At 36.8% G+C, this 19276-nt stretch overlaps 1 protein-coding gene across 5 annotated transcripts in view; it reads right to left on the bottom strand.

Moving 5' to 3' along the window:
- Nucleotides 1-19276, bottom strand: part of PPM1L (protein phosphatase, Mg2+/Mn2+ dependent 1L) — a 316391-nt gene that overhangs the window by 244729 nt on the left and 52386 nt on the right. Inside the window, exon 1 of one of the 5 annotated variants that reach the window (XM_063620395.1) lies at nucleotides 13294-13641. The exons of the other annotated variants lie outside the window; for them this stretch is intronic. The gene's annotated coding sequence lies outside the window, so the exon portion shown is untranslated. Of the gene's footprint in view, nucleotides 1-13293; nucleotides 13642-19276 lie in introns of those variants that run through there. 5 annotated transcript variants of the gene reach the window in all.

Raw genomic sequence — 19276 nt, 5'->3', positions numbered from 1 at the left:
CACTAGACATGAGTGTGGAGGGTTCACAAATATCAGCCAGAGCCAAAAGGAGCTAACAGCCTTTGTACATTTATCTCCTGTTGCTAAAATTACTACAAATACCATTAGCTCAAAAAAATTGTCAAATCTGACACTGTTTTAATGGTAAAGTCATTCTTATCTTTCTTCTTGTCATATTCTATTGATTTAATCAGCACTGCAGGCAAAATAACAACAAAGTTAAACATTAGTTAATAGTGTTGCCCTTAGTGACTTTGGAAAAGTTACTTAACATCTGTAACCTGTTCCACTGTCTTTAACATGGGGGAGGTAACAATACTTGTCTCATGAGATCAGAGGGTGCAGCAATGCATGGGAACACTTGGCATTGTCCTCAGGTATAGTAGGCAATCAATACAAGTGAGTTGCTATTGTTAACAGTACTTTAGGTGAGACCATAAGAAAATGACACTTTTTTAGGTCAAAATGGTCTAATATTGGCAATTTCATATGGTTTGATCTGAAATTTTTATCAATCATCATGATCAATTTGTTAATATTATTAATAATATTGTTATTGACAGACTTTTGACACCTTGCAGTTCTATTTTAGGATCCCAAATACTCAAATTTCAACTGGGATGTAGACAGATAGAAATTACTCCATTGCAAATGGCTGTTTATCTATCTATCTATTTATCTATTTGTCTACCTTTCTAAAAAGATGTGTCAGGAATAAAGAAAGCCAGCATACATCAGGATATAAGGATGTTACATGTGGCTGAGCTGACCACAGATTTTTTTTGGCACATAGTTTAACCATTTGAGCCTACATCATATTTATGACACTGTCTGAGGCTCTGGAGCATAAAATGGAATTCCAAATTAAGGAAAGTCAAATTAAAATACGAATATTTAGAAACCCCTAAAGGAAGAATTGTAAAAACACTAAGCTGAAGGAAATAAAATGAGACCCAAAGCAGGAAAGAGAGTATAAAAATATGAGACTTTAAAAAAGTACATACATATATAAGACATGACTCTTAGAAGATACAGTTTAAAAAAAAATTAGTCTCATAATACTAAAATGGAACCATCTCCTGCTCTTGTTCTGAAAAACATAAATCTATACATATAGTATGTACAGATGCAAAACTATTAGTTTCCAAAGAGGCTATCAGTGACAGTGCTTTGATTTGTGGCCATGATCTTAGTGATGGAGGTACGGTGATCCATCCATATTCTCTCACATGGCACCCCTCATGCCCAAGGGCCTACAACTGTCAGGTGAGGAGCCACGTTAAAAGATCAGACTTAGGCCACAGAATGAGCAAACGGACATGCACAGGATTCCAGCCTGTGACCTTTCCCCCACTAGGGAATTCCCTGCCCTAATCACACACTAATGGTGCTAAAACATGTATTCAAAATACCATCAACCTTATGGTTCAGTACTTTAATAGGCACACTTAGTTCAGGCTGCTATAACAAAGTACCATAGGCAGGTAGCTAACACACAACAGAAATTGATTTCTTACAGTTCTAGTGGCTAGAAGTCCAAGATCAGGGGAGCCAATATGGTCAGGTTTCGGTTAGGGCTCTCTTCCAGGTTGCAGACTGCCTATTGCTCATTCTATCCTCTCATGGCAGAAAGAAAGCAAACTAACTCTCCACCCTCTTCTTTTAAGGAAGGGCACACTAATCCCATTCATGACAGTTCCACACTCCTCATCTAATTTTGTCCCAAGGGTCCCGCCTCCAAATACCATCACCTTGGGGATTAGAGTTCAACAAGTGAATTTTGGGGACACAAATATTCAATCTATTCAACACTCATACATTTATAACTCTTTGAAATTCAGTGAGAACTTTCTCTCGATATGAAATGTACAATAAAAGCCGGAGCTCTTCCGGTCTCTTGATATTATGTCCACAATGATTCAAATAAGTAATTTACAGAATAAATCAGACCTAGTCATCAATACTGAATAGCATTCTTGTCAAGGGCTCTGGAGTCAATCAAGACTGTCTGAATTTAAATCCCAGCCTTGGTAGCTATAGGATCTTAAACAAATTACATTACCTTTCTGTGCCTCACTTTCATCATCCGTAAATGGGGGATACCAATTCGCTTGCTTCATAGGATTCTTGTGAGAATTAAATGAGCTAATATATAAAAAGCACAGCATATTTTGCATATGGCAAATGTTTAAGAAATGGTAACAATCAGCATTATTATACTAATTATTTCTGGCCATTTCTATACCAATAATGATAAAATATGGAAAATGAAAAATGAAATTTATAAAGAATCATCATATATGCAGATAAATTAAAAGTATAAACATAATCATTTAGGCTGGGCATAGTGGCTCATGCCTGTAATGCCAGCACTTTGGGAGGCCAAAGTGGGTGGATCACTTGAGGTCAGGAATTTGAGACCAGCCTGGCCAACATGGCAAAACCCAATCTCTACTAAAAATACCAAAAAAAAAAAAAAATCATTTATACATTTGCACAATATATTAAGAAATTTAACATTATTTTGTACTAATATATCATATATCAACTATTTTTGAAAATTCTCTCACTACTCTAGCCATCTGTGATCAAGAAGAACATTAAGAAAAATCAAAGAAAGTAAATAAAGAACAGAAAACAACATTAACCAGTTTCCTATAAATAAGAAGTCCCCCGAATTTCATCTCAACAAAAGCTATCCTGGCAACCTTCCAAGAGTCCAGTGCCTGTACAAATTATGCATACTAATTTATGTAAAGCAGGCTTCTTTTTTTTTCCTCTTGAGATAACAGAAGATAGTTCTATCTCTTTGTGAGCAGGGACCATTTTTTTTTTTTTACTTCGTCTTCTAAGATTCACTTTTCATATTGCTTTTTTGTCTCATGGTTTTTGTTTATATGTTTTCCCCTTTTGATCTCATTTTATTTTTCTTACAGATAGTCCTTTTTTAACTAGCTCTTCCTTTTAGATATTCTCATTCAACTTTTCTTAATTTCACATTCAATTTTATGTATTAGGGCCTAGGACACTGCCTTGAACATAACAGATACTCCACTATTTGTTAAATAAATGTAACAAAGCACCTGTGGTCAGCCTAGCCATTTGCAACATTCTTACAAATGGAAGCATGCTAGTTGTCATTGCTACTAATACATTTTCACCATGATGCAACTATATACACTACCACTTACAGTAGGGTAATTTCTATTTGACCACATTTCAGAACTGAAATATGCCTTCTAATCTATATTGCTCATGTATACTTAATATCATAATGCTCAACAGAGTTAGGAAAGAAGTTTATTTACAAAAAATAAATATGCAATGTTTTTTAAAAGGCAGAGACTTTTAAAGAACCTAAAGACAATGACATAATATTAAATAACAAATACACATATCAAAATTTTGGACCCAGAAACATTCTTGTTATATGTATGTTTTATTTTAATACATATAAAACATAAAATATCCTTAGGAACTTTTTCTTCAAGGACCCTAATCATGAGAGGTGTCCTATAAGGTACAGCAATAACTAAAGGAGCAAAGATAAGAGACGACAAGAAATCTTGCTTATTCAAATGATGGAGTTCTGGATCATGGGATGATCTCATATTGTCTTTTTAAAAACACTAATTTCTTCATACAAAGAATATTTCATTTGGTGATTTGCCAAGAAGTCTGCTTTTAGAAAAAGAAGCTAAAAGGAATATATTTCAAAAGAATGACAATTATGTTGGGTAATTTATCCTTAATCTTAAATACTTGATAAATTAATAAATGGTACTACAAAAAAAGTACAAAAACTAAACATTTACACACAGTATAAATCTTTTTTAATTTACTTTTTTAGGCCTAGAGGGTGTATGGTATAGCGTGAAGAATACAGGCTTTGCAACCAGAAGACCTTAGTTCTGATCCCACCTTTGCCTCTTTACTCCTTAGACTATCAAGATAACTAAATGAAATTATATAGATAATATATTTAGTGCAGTGCCTGACACACAGTAAGAACTCAGTGACTAATAATACCATTACCAGTTTTTTTAAAAAAGGAATTAAAAGAAGGCACATTGAATATGTATTTAGTCTTGCCCCTCCCAAAGTTCTACTAAAAAATAATGGGATTAAAGATAAAGAAGTCCACAAATAAAATGAAAAAAGGAGAAAAATCAGTAAAAACAAAATGCTACCAGGTGGAAAACAGATAAATGTGTCATAACTATCGGAGAAAGCTGAATCCACTGCAGAACTCTTAGCTGTACCATTTTAAACCAAAATTTACTCCCAAAAAATTGACTTATTTTTTGTGGTTTTATTACATTAAAGCATCCCTGTTTTTAAAACGCCAGCTAAGCAAAAAAGATTTCTTAAGGATTACATATGAAAACTGCAATCCATTGCTTCAAATATTTTGACATTAGAAAAAATGATTCTAATATATTTCAATTTTTTAAACTGCAGAAATTAAAAAACATGACTAGGGTTAGGCAGTATAACCAACAAAACAAAATATGGAGTTACAAAGGCTTTCAGGATAGACTATTAAATCAATTAACCACTAAAATTGACAGGCTTCAAAGAGCAAATTAGGCTCAACACGTAAGATTTTTTATAATTATGTTACATAATTATAACACATAATTATATGTTCCAGTTCCCAGCACCAAAACATGTACACACCAAGGGGTGAAAACCTAGAGAGGAACAGGGGGAGGAAAAGATGTGTGCTTTCGAGGGCCAGGAGGGTGATTCTCATACAGCACACACTGCTTTATTCCTGTTGAGAAGTACTAATCTACAAAATATAGGCTCTCTTCCCAGCTGTAAAATTCAGGGATGCTCTCTATCTTGCATACAAATGGGGGTATAAACTGGTTCAATCAATTTGGAGAACAATTTAGTAATAGCTAGTAAGGTTTAAGGTATGTATATCTTTTTATTCAGAAATTCCACTCTTAAAAATATATCCTTAAAAAAACTCTTGCATATGTACACAAGGAAATATTTACAAAAACGTTCACAGGAATGTTGGCACACAGGAACAATGTATTGCCAAAACATTAAAAACAATGAAATATCCATTAACAGAAAAAGAGATAAACAGATCAAGGTATATTCACACAATGGACAGCAGTGAAAATGAGTGAACTAATGCTACATGCATCAACATGAATGAATCTCATAAACAACTTTGAGCTAAACAGAGCTGCCAATGAATACATACAGCATAATATCATTTACATGAAGTTTAAGACCATACAAAACAACACTATATCTATCTTAGAGCAACATGCAAATGTAGTAAAAGTTGTTAAGTAAGAAAGTGATAAGCAGCATATTTAAACAGCAGAGTTACTACTGGGGCTGAAGACAAAGAAATGAAATCAATAGGGGTAATATGAGGACTAATATATTTAACTTTTTATGCTAGGTAGTGTGAATATGGGGGTCTAGTGCATTAAATTTTACATCCTTTTGTATGTACTTTTATGCTTTAATTATTTTACAGCAAAAATTTAAATCTGAAATAAAAATTTTGAGATTCTCTAGCTTTGTAGCACTACATGTTGAAAGCATGAAAGCAAATAAACCAAAGATGATTTCATCATCATGTACTTTATCTAAACATACATAAAGCGTTGATGAATAATAACTCCATGCCATGATGACAGTGCAATACTGTATTCTCTCATAAAGACAATCTCATCCAGCTCTTCATTCCAATATCACTGCTAAGGTTATGCCTCATCATCCTCTCCTCATCTACCACCTCCAGCTGGTCTCCTTGCCTTTGGTCTCTTCCCACCTACTATCTGGACTCTACATTGCCCCCACTTACTGGCTTAAAAAATGATATCAAAATAAGGCATGAAAGGGAGAACTTAGAAGATCAAAATTCTTGCCAATGTTCTAGATATCATAGTCAGTGATAGGTTCATAGGATTTCCTTGCATTGTTAGTATATACATAACAATAAAATGACAAAGGATGTCATGGAGCAAAAAATATGATTAACCTAATTCTGTATACCTAAGATCTATTTTTTAAAAAATAACAACAATAATGGTACCAACCTACTTCTCCAGGCTACTCTCCCTTCCCTCATGGATCCATTCCCTCTATCCATGCTAGTGGATAGAAAATGACAATTAACAAAATAAATACATAAAATATACAGTATGTTAAACAGTGAAAACTTACTTTGTTTACTGACCAATTGTCCCCTCTGGAATGTAAATTCCATGAGGGCAAGAATTTTTTCATTGCTGTAGAAAACCCTATAACACCACCTAGAAAACACCTAGAAGACAATCTGACACATAGTAGGTAATTGATAAATATTTGCTGAGAATGGGTGAATGAACAATACATAACAAAATAGTGCTCAATAAATAGAAACTGTTAATGTCATTATCATTGTATCTGTAGTGCAGGCTTCATTTGTCCACAAGAAAACGAAATTTTGGAAAGGCAAAAATACCTTACCTTCAACAATGCTGGAATTAAAACAAAAACTTAGGTCTAGAGTCTAGACCTCCATCAAGTGATTTTTATAACTTGGCCTACTTAGTTTCTTATGTTATATTAAATGAGACTATAATACAAAATGTGTGGAATGACATTCCACACATTTCAGGGTATCTTACAAAGTGCAATTTTTAAAAATTTTTTCTATAATTTAAAAGAAATTTAGACCAACTGAAATCAAGTGACCTGTCTGAAGTTAGATGCATTAAAGCCTAGTTTAGAATTCTTAGACTCAGAATATCATTTTAGGCTCAATGCTTATTGTCTACCATCACTATGGTTTATACCATTCCATGTCCTTTCATCTACTGCTCAACTTTACCACCAAGTTAACCTGCAATATATTAATCACTTTTGACCAAATACCAAATACTAAATATCAAGGCAAGACTTCTGGCAGCTCACCAAAAGAGGAGACAGGGCAACAGAAATTAGAACCATGCACAAGTAAAAAAATAAATAAATAATTTTTTTTAAAAAGTCAAGCTTGTTTTTGCTTGTCCCAAAACATATCAAAAAGAAATGTTAAATGTATGAGGTAATGGATATGCTAAATACCATGGTTTGATTTTCACACAATATATACATGTATCAAAACATCACACTATACCCCATACATAAGTATAATTATTATGTGTTAATAAAAACTAAATAAATGAATACAATTAAAAATGACAATAGAAGAAAAGCAGTCTAACAAGACCAATAAAAGTGGGGAAAGAAGGACAGTGAAAATGACTCTATCAAGTCAAATCAGATTTTTAATAGCACAACTGCTACTTTTTTCTGTGAGCTATCTTATTTTCCAAAGTTTTAAACCCTATCATCTGGTTATTTTAGTCAATATCTTGATGTACTAGAAGTGCTACTAAGTTGGGTAAAGAACTGAAAGAAATGTAGGGCAGTGAGCTCAAAAACTCAGTTGGACATCAGATCAAAGGCATTCCAGTTTACTAGGACTCTGCCACAAATACTAAACAAAGGCTTTCAAACAAATACTGTGTCCTAGCAATCTGAGTAAGGTGCTAATTTCATAGAAACCATGTCCAAGACTATTCTTTTCATTAAGTTTACACTGGTTTCAACTTCGCCACTAACCTTTCTCAAGCTGTAGTTTGGTCTGTGCTTCAGAACCTTTCTTTTGTGTTCGATACTGCTCTTGGAGATCTTCAAACTTTTCAACAAAGCCATTGTGCTTAGTTCACTTTGATATCTTTTCAGCATCTGGTAATATTAAACTTCTTCAAATTCCTTTCTTTTTGAGCTTCCCTGCCTGGTACTTTTTGGGTTTTCCCGTGCTATGATTTTCTCTCTCTTTAAATACTCTTTTTCCTTCCGTTAACTGTGGTTATTCTACAAAACACAGTCCCTGATGAATAGACTGTATTCCGTGGTTTTAACCAACAGCTCCACATAGCTGACTCTTAAATCTCTGGTTCCAGTCCCTGTCTCTACTATCCATTCCAGGCTATCATCAAAAGAGAATACTTATCTGGCCAATTGTCACCTCAATCTAAATATGCCCAAAACTGAACTTGCCTCCTTCAAACTATCCCTTCAATCAAACCAATTCCCTTTCTCAACTTCTCTGTCTTCCATCAATGGCACCACAGCTCTCTCAGTAACTAAGGCATAGATCTTCAGTCACCTTTGCCCATTCTGTCTCCTTCAGTCCATTAAGACACTGAAATCTTTACTTAGGCAGCCAAAATTAGGACATGACCTGCAAAAATAAAAAAAAAGAAAAATGCCAACACAATAGAAAAGCAGTTAAAGAAAAATAGTTTGAAGATTAAAATAGTGGGATTTCCCATATGTTGCTAGAATTTGAAAACAGAATATCTGAAGTAGGTGCCGTGTAAAAATTCAGATGTTGGTAATCATATACATCCAATTATCTTGAGCCATTTTTGCCTTTACAGACATGCCTTCCTCTCTACTCACCAATACCACTGCTCGAGTGCACACTTTCATTACCTCACATCTCAACAAATCTTGCCTTTCTTCCAATCCATTTTGTCCTTCTGCCTCTGACATCAATCATGCGAAAGCATAACATTTATTATGCCATTCACTTAGCCAAAAACCTTCAGTGATTCCTCAAACTACTTGTTCTGACATATAATCTTATATTCCACTCCTGGTTTTGGAAAGCCCTTCCACTTCAGATACATCCTCACACTTTACAGACTGAAAGCACCTATGCAAGTATGAGATCGAGAAGACAACTGGTAGATCCAAACGTATCTACAGCTTCCTTTTTGTTCTCTTTCTCTCCACGTTTCCCTCCTTGTAACTTTTCTTCTTTTCTATCACTTTCTTATACTTATTGTCTTTTCCACATTCTTCTTTATGCCAATGTTACCAGCAAGAATTTATAATCCCTAGTAACTCCAAGAACTAAAGAGATTATTAATCACTATTCTAATCAATAATTACCAACAAAAAAGACTCAGACATAACAGAATGGAAAGTAGAAGGAAGGAGACGTTGGTTGTAGAATAATCATGTGTCCAAGGTTCTCAGTGCAATTCTAAAATAAGGTTAGAAGTGAGGCCAAACAAGTTCTCAAATCTTATGATGGGGGCCTCACTGAGTGGTGAAGATGCCTTGCTGTCCATTTATTCAGGAATATAGAAGTAGCATAAACATAACTTCTTCCAGTTATAGTTTTCTAGATTTTTTTCCCTGTATTTCATCAGAAGCTACACAGGGCCTTGGGTTTTCCTCCACTGAAGATATGTATCTACAGAAAAGAACTCTGTTGGCTAATTTCTTCAATATAAAATTAAGGAACCTGGGAAATTTTTCAACATCAAACTAAGGCTATCTTGTCTTTATACAGGCTGTGCTTAGTTGGGTTAAAAAAAAAAAAAAAAAAAACAGACTCTGTCTTTCTTAAATCTCACATTTTAACTGCATTTCCTTAGGCCATATTTGCATCTTCAAAGGAAAATAAATGTTCTTTCCCATTTCGTAAAATGTTGTTTTTCACAGAAAAGAAACAAACTAACAATTCTCACTATACTCACAAATATTTAAAGCTTTAACCTGAGGTCTATGGGTTTCACACACGCATACACACACACACACACACACAAATGAAACTGCTCTTGATTGCAAATGTACACACACACAGACATAATCCACCCCTTCTCCATTGTCCCCAGTACTTTTTACTCTTAAGGAGGAGAGAAGAATCAGCTTAATTGAAATCTAGATATTTTAAAACTTCTCCCTTCCTTTGTCTCTTCTCTCAATGAAGGAAAAATTAAGTGCTCTATGGAAAAGGGAAGGTTATTTGTATTCTGACGGTATATTTGTGCAAGAATGCAAAAAATAGAAAAGGAGTATAAGGTGACTTTCAGGTAAATCAATTGTGTTTCCATTTAGATTCCTCTTCCTTTCAGTTTCTGGCATCTAACTTAAACATGCTAATCCTTCCTAGGGAAAAAGAATTCAAAACATTTATAACCTTTCACTGTTCAGTACCAGTCCAGAGAACTGGATGTGTGCCCTTATTCAGAGCCCTGCCCTAAGCAAAATGTAAAATGTTTGGTTTATGTTGGCAAAAATCTATTTTCTCTTTATGTTCTTCACCCTTCCCCTTCTCTTTGATTACATGTCCCAGAAATCTGGCACTCTGCACAGTACTTGGGAATAATTTCTAATGGTAGAATGACAGATACTATATTATGATGGAATAAGGACAGTTATTTCTTGAAATAATGTTTATTAAGCACCACTATAGACAATTTGAACCTTCCTTGAAATGTTAATCATTGTTCCTGGAGAAAAAAATTCTGTAATCAAAAGTTTTTTAACACTGGATTAAGCAGGCTCCTCAGCACCTTTAATATGCTAATAAGTTCCACCACCCTCCCCCTCCCCTGTACCTGCTCCCTAAAAAGCAGCCCTGACATACAGGAATTACCAAACTTACTTGACCAACAGCACTACTTTCAATGAACATCTATTTACTACTCCACAAAATAATCTGAGAACAGTTGTGCTTGGAGAATTCAGAGCAGGTAGACAGAATTTATGCTGAAGTGGAAGAATTAAATATAGCCTCGTAAAAGAGTATTTGAGCCAGGTACTGAAGGATAGGTAAAATTTAACTGTGCAGAAATGAGAAAAAAGGCAAAAAGGATGCCAAGTGTGTCTCAAGTCCCTCATTTTTTTTCTCTCTCTTTTTTTTAATTTCAATAGTTTTTGGGGAACAGGTGGTATTTCATTATATAGATAAGTTCCTTAGTGGTGATTTCTGAGATTCTGGTGCACACATTCTGGTGCAACTGAGCAGGGTACACTGCACCTAATGTGTAGTCTTTTATCCCTCACCCTCCTTCTACCCTTCCCCCTGAATCCCGAAAGTCCATTTTATCATTCTTATGCCTTTGCATCCTCATAGCTTAGCTCCCATTTATAAGTGAGAGCATACGATGTTTAGTTCTCCATTCCTGAGTTACTTCACTTAGAATAATGGTCTCCAACTCCATCCAAGTTGCTGTGAATGCCATTATTTCATTCCTTTTCATGGCTGAGTAGTATTCCATATATATATATATACACACGTACAACCTTCTATGGCCTAGAAACTGCCTTTCTTTTCCCACCTAACATCTCATTTTATTGTCTTCCCCTCCTCTGCAGAGCTATGTCTTCATGCCTATCTGGGCAGCTGGGTCCTGATGGGATCTGAACAGTAGATATTGCCCCCGATCAGGTTAAATCTGGAGCACAGGCCAGAGTGAACTAGCTTCAGCATAAGTGAAATAGGTGGATGATTCAAAGTGATGGACTTGTCATTATATGAAAAAGACACTTGCACGTGCATGTTTATGGCAGCACAATTCACAATTGCAAAAATATGGAACCAGCCCAAATGCCTATCTATGAACGAGTGGATGAAGACGATGTGGTGTATATATATATATATATGGTATGTACCATATGTATATGTGTATATATGTATATGTATATATGTATATATGTGTATATATGTATATACCATATATGTATATATATATCTATGAACGAGTGGATGAAGATGTGGTGTATATATATATATATATATATGGTATGTACCATATGTATATGTATATATATATATGTATATGTATATATGTATATATGTGTATATATGTATATATTGTATATATGTATATATGTGTATATATATGTATATACCATATATATACATACATACCATATATATATATACACACACACACCACATCGTCTTCATCCACTCGTTCATAGATAGGCATTTGGGCTGGTTCCATATTTTTGCAATTGTGAATTGTGCTGCCATAAACATGCACGTGCAAGTGTCTTTTTCATATAATGACAAGTCCATCACTTTGAATCATCCACCTATTTCACTTATGCTGAAGCTAGTTCACTCTGGCCTGTACTCCAGATTTAACCTGATCCGGGGCAATATCTACTGTTCAGATCCCATCAGGACCCAGCTGCCCAGACAGGCATGAAGACATAGCTCTGCAGAGGAGGGGAAGACAATAAAATGAGATGTTAGGTGGGAAAAGAAAGGCAGTTTCTAGGCCATAGAAGGTTGTAAGCCCCTTCCAAATATTTTCTTAACTCAACATTCTTTTGATCTAAGCAAGTTAATATATCCCGTCAGTTGCAGTTTTTAAAAGATAAAATGCCTAATGGTAAAAGATCTTTACTTTTCTATGTCTCTATAAACAAAATTTATCAAATATGTAGACTATACCATTGGCGCATTTTACTTGTTTCAGATGTAGTGATCTGTACTGTCAAGTTGTCAAAACTTGTTTTCTAGAATAAAGTAGATATAAAACGTATGTAGAATGTTCCATTGAATCAAACGTACCTCCTTCACTTCTGAATCTCTGAGGCAAGGGTTATCAGACAATAATATTTTTGAATTCAAAAATAAAAACTTTGGCTTAAATGTATGCATGAAACCAAATCAATGGGCTAAACTTTGTTATAGAAGTATGAGAAGATTATTTATTAGTGTTCACAGAACAATGCTAATTTTTTAAAATTTTATCTGGTTATAGAAGTAATGCAGGCCAGGCACAATGGCCCACACCTGTAATCCCAGCACTTTGGGAGGCTGAGGCAGGTGGATCATCTTGAGTTCAGGAGTTTGAGACCAACTCTACTAAAAATACAAAACTTAGCTGGGCGTGGTGGCACGCACCTGTAGTCCCAGCTACTCAGGAGGCTGAGGAACAAGAATCACTTGAACCCAGGAGGAGGAGGTTGCAGTGAGCCAAGATTGTGCCACTGCACTCCGGCCTGGATGACAGAGTGAGACTCTGTCTCAAAAAAAAAAAAATAAAGTAATGCATATTTTTTAAACTTGAAAATGTAAAAGAACCAAAGAAAAAAAATTAAAACTAACTAGAGATAGCTGTTATTTAAATAATTTCTTTAATATTAAAAGCTAATTGCCTCTCCATAACTTGGGGGACATAAAATTGAATTTTCTAATTGTAATAAAATAGAAATAACATAAAATTTGCCATCTTAACCATTTCTAAGTGTTCAGTGGCTTTAAGTACATGAAATAAATATTTGACATCCAGAAAACAGGGTTTTCTCTAGCCAGTTCAAAATAATAAAACCTGCTAGACAACAACAAAAAAGTATCAAAGAGGACAAAAGGAAAATCCCTGTAGAATATTTAAGTAACATATTAACAAGAAATTCTGTCCTGGAAGGGCAAATGCTATATACATAATAGACATTATAAACATCACCTACTTTATTGTAAGGTTGGCAAGGACTTTCTCACATTCAGGCTTCTTCACTTTCCTGCCAAATGCAGCCATGTACTAGGGGTGTAGAACCCTAATTTAGCATGTGCTACCTGTAATCACGGTGTTAGAAATCCTGGCCAGCAGCCCCACTCCCTGATGCCACACACTAAACACTTCTGCTAAGGCTACTTGCCAAGCAATTCCACCTTTCCAGGGAAAGGGAGAACACCCTGTCCTTGCATACCCTCTCTTGGTTAAAGCCTTGCAGACTCTCATAGACTGAATGCAAGGCTCCAAAAAAAAAATGCTCCTATCAAACGTTTTCTATTAAGATCAGGCAGTGTATAACTACACAGCCAGAGACCTTTCTAGGATCAGTCATTTCAAAACAGCAAGCACAAAGAAGACTATTTCTAAAATCACACCCACAATTTCAGCCTCCTATGAAAAGTACCTACACATTCTCAGCCCAGAATGCAATGCTTCTGAGTCCTCCTGGTATAAAGCAGCAATACTGCCAATTTCATTTTGTGAAGAAAGAAAAAGGAACAATGGTGTAAATCCCTCGTCTAAAGTTACTTGGAAATCGCAGTGACAACTTAGGAAAGGAACAGTTAGGAAGGATCAAATTCTCTTTGACCCAATTAATGCACAATTATATTTAAGAAAGAAAAGAGGAAGGTGGGAAGAGGGGAGAAAGAACAGTTCTTGGCAGCAAACCACCAACAAAGGGCCAAAGCCTCACATATACTTGGGTAAGTATCCAGTGCAGAGGCCCAAAGACATGAACATCTTTAGGCAGCCGAAGAGCATGGAAGGCGCCAAAATCGTGAGCTGAGAAAAAAGCACCCTCATCAAAATCGGAAGCAGAAGCCAGCTTTGGAGAAGTAATAGCAATGCCATAGTCCAGAGGAAGAAGTAATAAAATGATGCCCACTCAGTGCCACACCAAGTGCCTGGCAAGCCCTGGAGGTTCACCAAGTCTTGCTTCTCCCTTTGCCCATTTGCACACAAGCCTGTTGCAATGTTTTTACAGCTACCCACAGGCTTTATAGGTGGTCTAGTATTTTTTGACTGAAGAATTATCACTTGCTATGATCCTACTAAGTAGAAGCGAAGGCACTGAGTCTACTCTGAGGACTCTGGGGCTTAGAGAGCTTAAGTTACTTTCCCAAGGTTCTCTAGGTAGAATGTCACAGAGCCAAGATTCAGAACCATATCTATCCAGCTCTGAAGCCCATACCTTTTCCACACTTCCACTGTGCTAACCTCACAGAGAGCAGAATTAAGAATCTTCAATTTAAGCTCATAGAGAGACTGATCTCATTAATATATTAAAATGGGAGTTCGGAAACTTTTTCTGTAAAGAGCCAGATAGTGAATATTTTAGGCTTTGTGAGTCACATAGGTTTTCTGTTGAATATTCATTTTTGTTTTCTCTTACTCTCTAAAAACATAAAAACCATTCTTAGCTCATGAAGCTATACAAAAACTGGCCATAGGCCATAGTTTGCCAAACCCTATGTTAGAAAACACAATCCAAGCAAGGCTCAATGATTCTGATGGATGAGGACTGTAGTGCTGATTACTCACAGACATCTTGATTCACTACAGTGTCTTTCATTTCAAGACGGGGAGAAAAGAGGAGGATAGAAGAGAATCAGTATTCAGTCTAGTCACTTCATATACATTCCATTGTTAAAGTGGCCCCGTACTTAGACCCCTTCATTAGAGTAGTTTGACAAGCCATCAGGCATTTATTTCATTTGTTTCCACTATTTCCATGCCTTTGCATATTCCAACTTAGGCATTAATCTGTCACTGAAAATCAAATGCTTTCTTCAGTGTAATTAGAACTGACTATTTCACAGGGCCATAACATAATGAATAGAAACCGAGGGAGATTTAAGCTGACCATGGGCTCTTTCAATACGATCAAAGGCCTCTGGGGCTCTATTACTTAAAATTATAGAAAATATTTTCCATTCATTTTATGACACTTGTAAAACAGCCTTTTGAATACTCCCTGAAATCTGCAACAAGCATCAAGTCAACCTAACAGATGTTACAAACTGGATCCAGGTCATCAACATGAGAAAGCATATGAGAAGCATTTTAAACGACATTCAGATTTTGCAACGCAAGGCAAAATAATATACAATTTATGACCTCCTTAATTTTCTTTTTAGATACCGAACTTTCATCCAGGATTTGCTGACAGGTCATCCGTAAGCAAATGCTAGTAGCTATGTGCCCTGTCAGTTGGCTGGTTGACCTCCGTATTGCCTTGGTCTGGGCAATACAACTTTGGTGCCAAGTCCAAATGTTTCTGGTTAAAATATTTTCAACTCTGCTGATTCATGCCCAGCTGCTTGGTAACTACAGAGTGGAAAAAGAAGGTGGCCACCAGGGAACAATTTAATATCAACAAATGTTATTCCCATTGCTGAGCTAAACCAGTTAGAAACCAGAAAACTCCAGATTCCGAAGGATGGTAACTTATTTCATAAGGCTACATGTGGAACCACATTGCCCATCTTAGGGGCAAATATATACAGGCTGATTTTAATCACAGAACGGCTAGCAAATTGAAACAGGAGTGAGAGCAATAAAAGCAGCTCTCTTCTTGGATTTGTATAATCACCTCTTGAGGGACAGGACAGTCAGGATGAAGACCTGGCCCAAGACCTACTAACACACATGAAGCAGAGACTGGGAGAAAAGTGACCAACTGCAAAAGCCAATTATAGAGGTGCAGTCAAGCAAGGAAATGCTTTCCTGTATATGAAGGGCATGGTAATGTCAGTCATGATGCAAGACACCAAGCAGTGATAGCAGATAAAGGAAAGGAATTAAGATGTGAATTCCTCCTAAGGGGACGCTAGATATTTTACGTACAGTATATCATATAACCATTACAAACTTGTAAGATAGGAAACAGTACCCTCTTTTTACCTCTGAAGAACTGAAGATTGGAGAGAAACACACCTAAGATCACAAGTAAGATGTGCCAGGCCTAGAATTAGGGCTAGGTCTATCAGGGATCAAATTTGCCTTTTTCATTCCACCAGGCTTCATGCCCCTCAAAAAAGTACCAAAACACAGGATGGAGTAAATGACATTCGGAAGTGAGATAAGCAGGTGGTACTGGTAAGCAGCAGGGCTCTAAGCTCAAGCCAGGACTCTACTGTCCCATTGGAGAGATGGTAAGAGCAAGCCAGGACACAAGTGCTATATCTGGTAATGATGTCATACTTGTCACCAATAACCTTCACAAAGTCAGCCCCCAAGGCCCAGTGCTATCAAAGTGAAGCTAGAAGTCAGGGCACAAAGTAGCGAGTGGGGAGAGCTGAGGCTCCATGGGCACCATGAGAGTTCAGGAGGTCACCTGTCTGGAAATATATTCTGAACTCCCACAACTGAGGGGTTGAAGCTGTTTAAATACCATTTGGAGCCAGCCATTATCTTGGCTCCAGATTGGCCTGAAAACTGAAGTTGAGCCTTCAGTTAAGAAACTCCATGTAGGGAAGAAGAGGGAGGTAAAGGCAGGAATTATGAGGTAGGGATGGGAATTTTTTTTACTTCAGAGCCATGCCAAATATAATCACTTTCCTTGGCATTTCTTTATCTATAAAATTGCCATCATGGCACTGTTAATGGCCTTCACGTCAGGCCAATCAAAGGAAGAGGAAATCAGGATAATTAAGCAATTCAAGAAAAAAAAAAAAAGTATTTTGCCAGAATTAGATCAGAACTTTATATTTCCAAACAGCAGCCTCATGCTGGCAGAGCTGGACCTCGGGAGCAGATTCTGGGACACACGCTGGTGCCAGGCACAGTGACATTAGCAGCTGGCAGCCCTTCCCTGCCTGGCAGTGCACGCACCCTTCTGTGGGTACTGCCACCACTTCTTTACTTAAGTCATCTGATCAGTTCCCTGATCATATGGGGGTAGGGGAAGAAAGCCGGCATCAGAAGCAATGAGTAGAGGGACAGGTGACCAGGACCCACAGTGACCTTCCTCTCCTCTTCAGAAAGGGGCTGCTCTACAAAGATAGAAGGAGGGAAGAGATCGCATAATTCAACCCCTGATTCACTAGGCTGTAAAGAGAGATCCAGCTGAGTGCACTAGACTAACTGATTAATCAGTTCCCTTCTCTGCTCTGTGAGGGAAGCCACTGTCTCGAGGCACATAATTACATGCTGAGTGTCCTCAGGTGGCTGAAGGTGACAGCCAGTTTGGGCAGAGGTTTGAGTCTGGTTCTTTGGGGCTGGCTGCTTCTCCTCCCAAGTCAAGTGATGCCACTGCTCCCAGCCTGGAAATGAGCCAGCTGGGGTCAAAGAGCGGGGTTGGAAAGGGAGACCCCCCCCCCCAGCTATAGGCCAGGGCTCCTGAGGCAGCCACTATCAGGACTCTACCATGTTACCTGCACTGCAGCTCTCAAGAAGCCCAGCTTCCCTCACCCACCACACACACACACACACACACACACACAGAGGAAAATCCTGGCAAAGGGCAGTTGGAACAACCAAATTCTTCCCTCTTAGCCTCAGTTAGCTCAAAGGGGAAAACAGAGTCGAATAAGCAGAAAATCTTAGAAAATCTAAATTACTACACCAACGAGCCACTGCTGCCAATTCAGTGTAGATAAATTAGCTTTCTCAGTAAGATAAACAGGCAATGTGAAAAAGATCGCTTGTTGCAGATACAAAAGATTAACTAAAAGAGATTTTCCAATCGAAGAGTTAAAAATAAATCCGAAGAAGTTTTCTGATCAGACAGTAGTCAATCCTCGTCATAACACTCTCCCAGAAAACAGATCACATAACTGATATTACTATCTCATAGTCTTTATAAACAAAAAAAAAAATTCTTTAGACATAAATTTCTAAAACTCCCTTAATTCTAAACCAAATGTCTACTACCCTTATTCTCAGTAGAAACAAAGTCATCATTCACCAAAAAAAAGTGCTCATACAGGAATTCTTTCACCTCAATCTATTATTCTCCAAAATAAAAGCAATCCCAATTCATAAATGTTTCCTCAACTCTTTCACTATTTTCATTTTTTTCCTGAAACTCCCTCCAAACTAACCATGAGCTCAGGACTGATCATTTATTGGTCAATGCAGCTGGTGACAGCTTTCACCAAGTGATAATGGCTTTTCTTCCAGGTGCGTCATCCATATCAGATACCAGTTAGTTCTGTTTTTGTTTGTCTTTATTCCAAACAGCGGTCCCAATATAAAACAAAGAAGAATATGGAAGAAAGAAAAGCAACTGGCATTGGAAACTCAATAAATGCCTAAGTTAATCTGTAGGGCGCCTGAAAAATAATCCACTTGAAATTTAAATCAAAATGTAGCAAGGTAGGAAATGGTGCACGGCTACACCAATATAAACTACCAAAATTATAAAAATCTGTCAATAATTGCACATGACATTGGTGATTAATAACTTGTCAGCAATACAGCTTGCAGAATTTTTTGTTATGGGAGGAAATGATTTATTAAAGATGGGTGCCTACTTGTTTAAATGCCCATATGCTACCAAAGTTAAGTAAAAAAATGTTCATTCAGAGTGATTTTCCTAAAATCATCACCAAATGTTTTAATTTCAAACCAAATCAGGGGAAATTGCTTTTCTTTAGATAATCCTAAATGTCCTAGACCAGTGGCTCTCAACTTTGGCTGCACACTGGAATCACCAGAGGAGTTTTAAAAACTTGATGCCTCGGCCCCATCTTCAGAGATTCTGATGTAACTGGTCTAGATGTGGCCTGGATATTAGGATTTCTTTTTCTTTCTTTTTCTTTCTTTCTCTTCCTTTCCTTCCTTTTCTTTCTTTCTTTCTTTCTCTCTCTCTTTCCTTCTCTCTTTCTTTCTTCCTCCCTCCCTTTCCTTCCCTCGCTTCCTTCTTTCTTTTCTTTCTTTTCCTTTCTCTTTTCTCTCTTTCTCTCCTCTCTCCCCTCCTCTCTCTCTCTCTC

This window comes from Symphalangus syndactylus, chromosome 17, assembly GCF_028878055.3.
Source record: "Symphalangus syndactylus isolate Jambi chromosome 17, NHGRI_mSymSyn1-v2.1_pri, whole genome shotgun sequence".
NCBI lineage: Eukaryota > Metazoa > Chordata > Mammalia > Primates > Hylobatidae > Symphalangus > Symphalangus syndactylus.
Note: the sequence above shows the minus strand (reverse complement) of the source record. Positions and strands in the feature narration are given on the sequence as shown.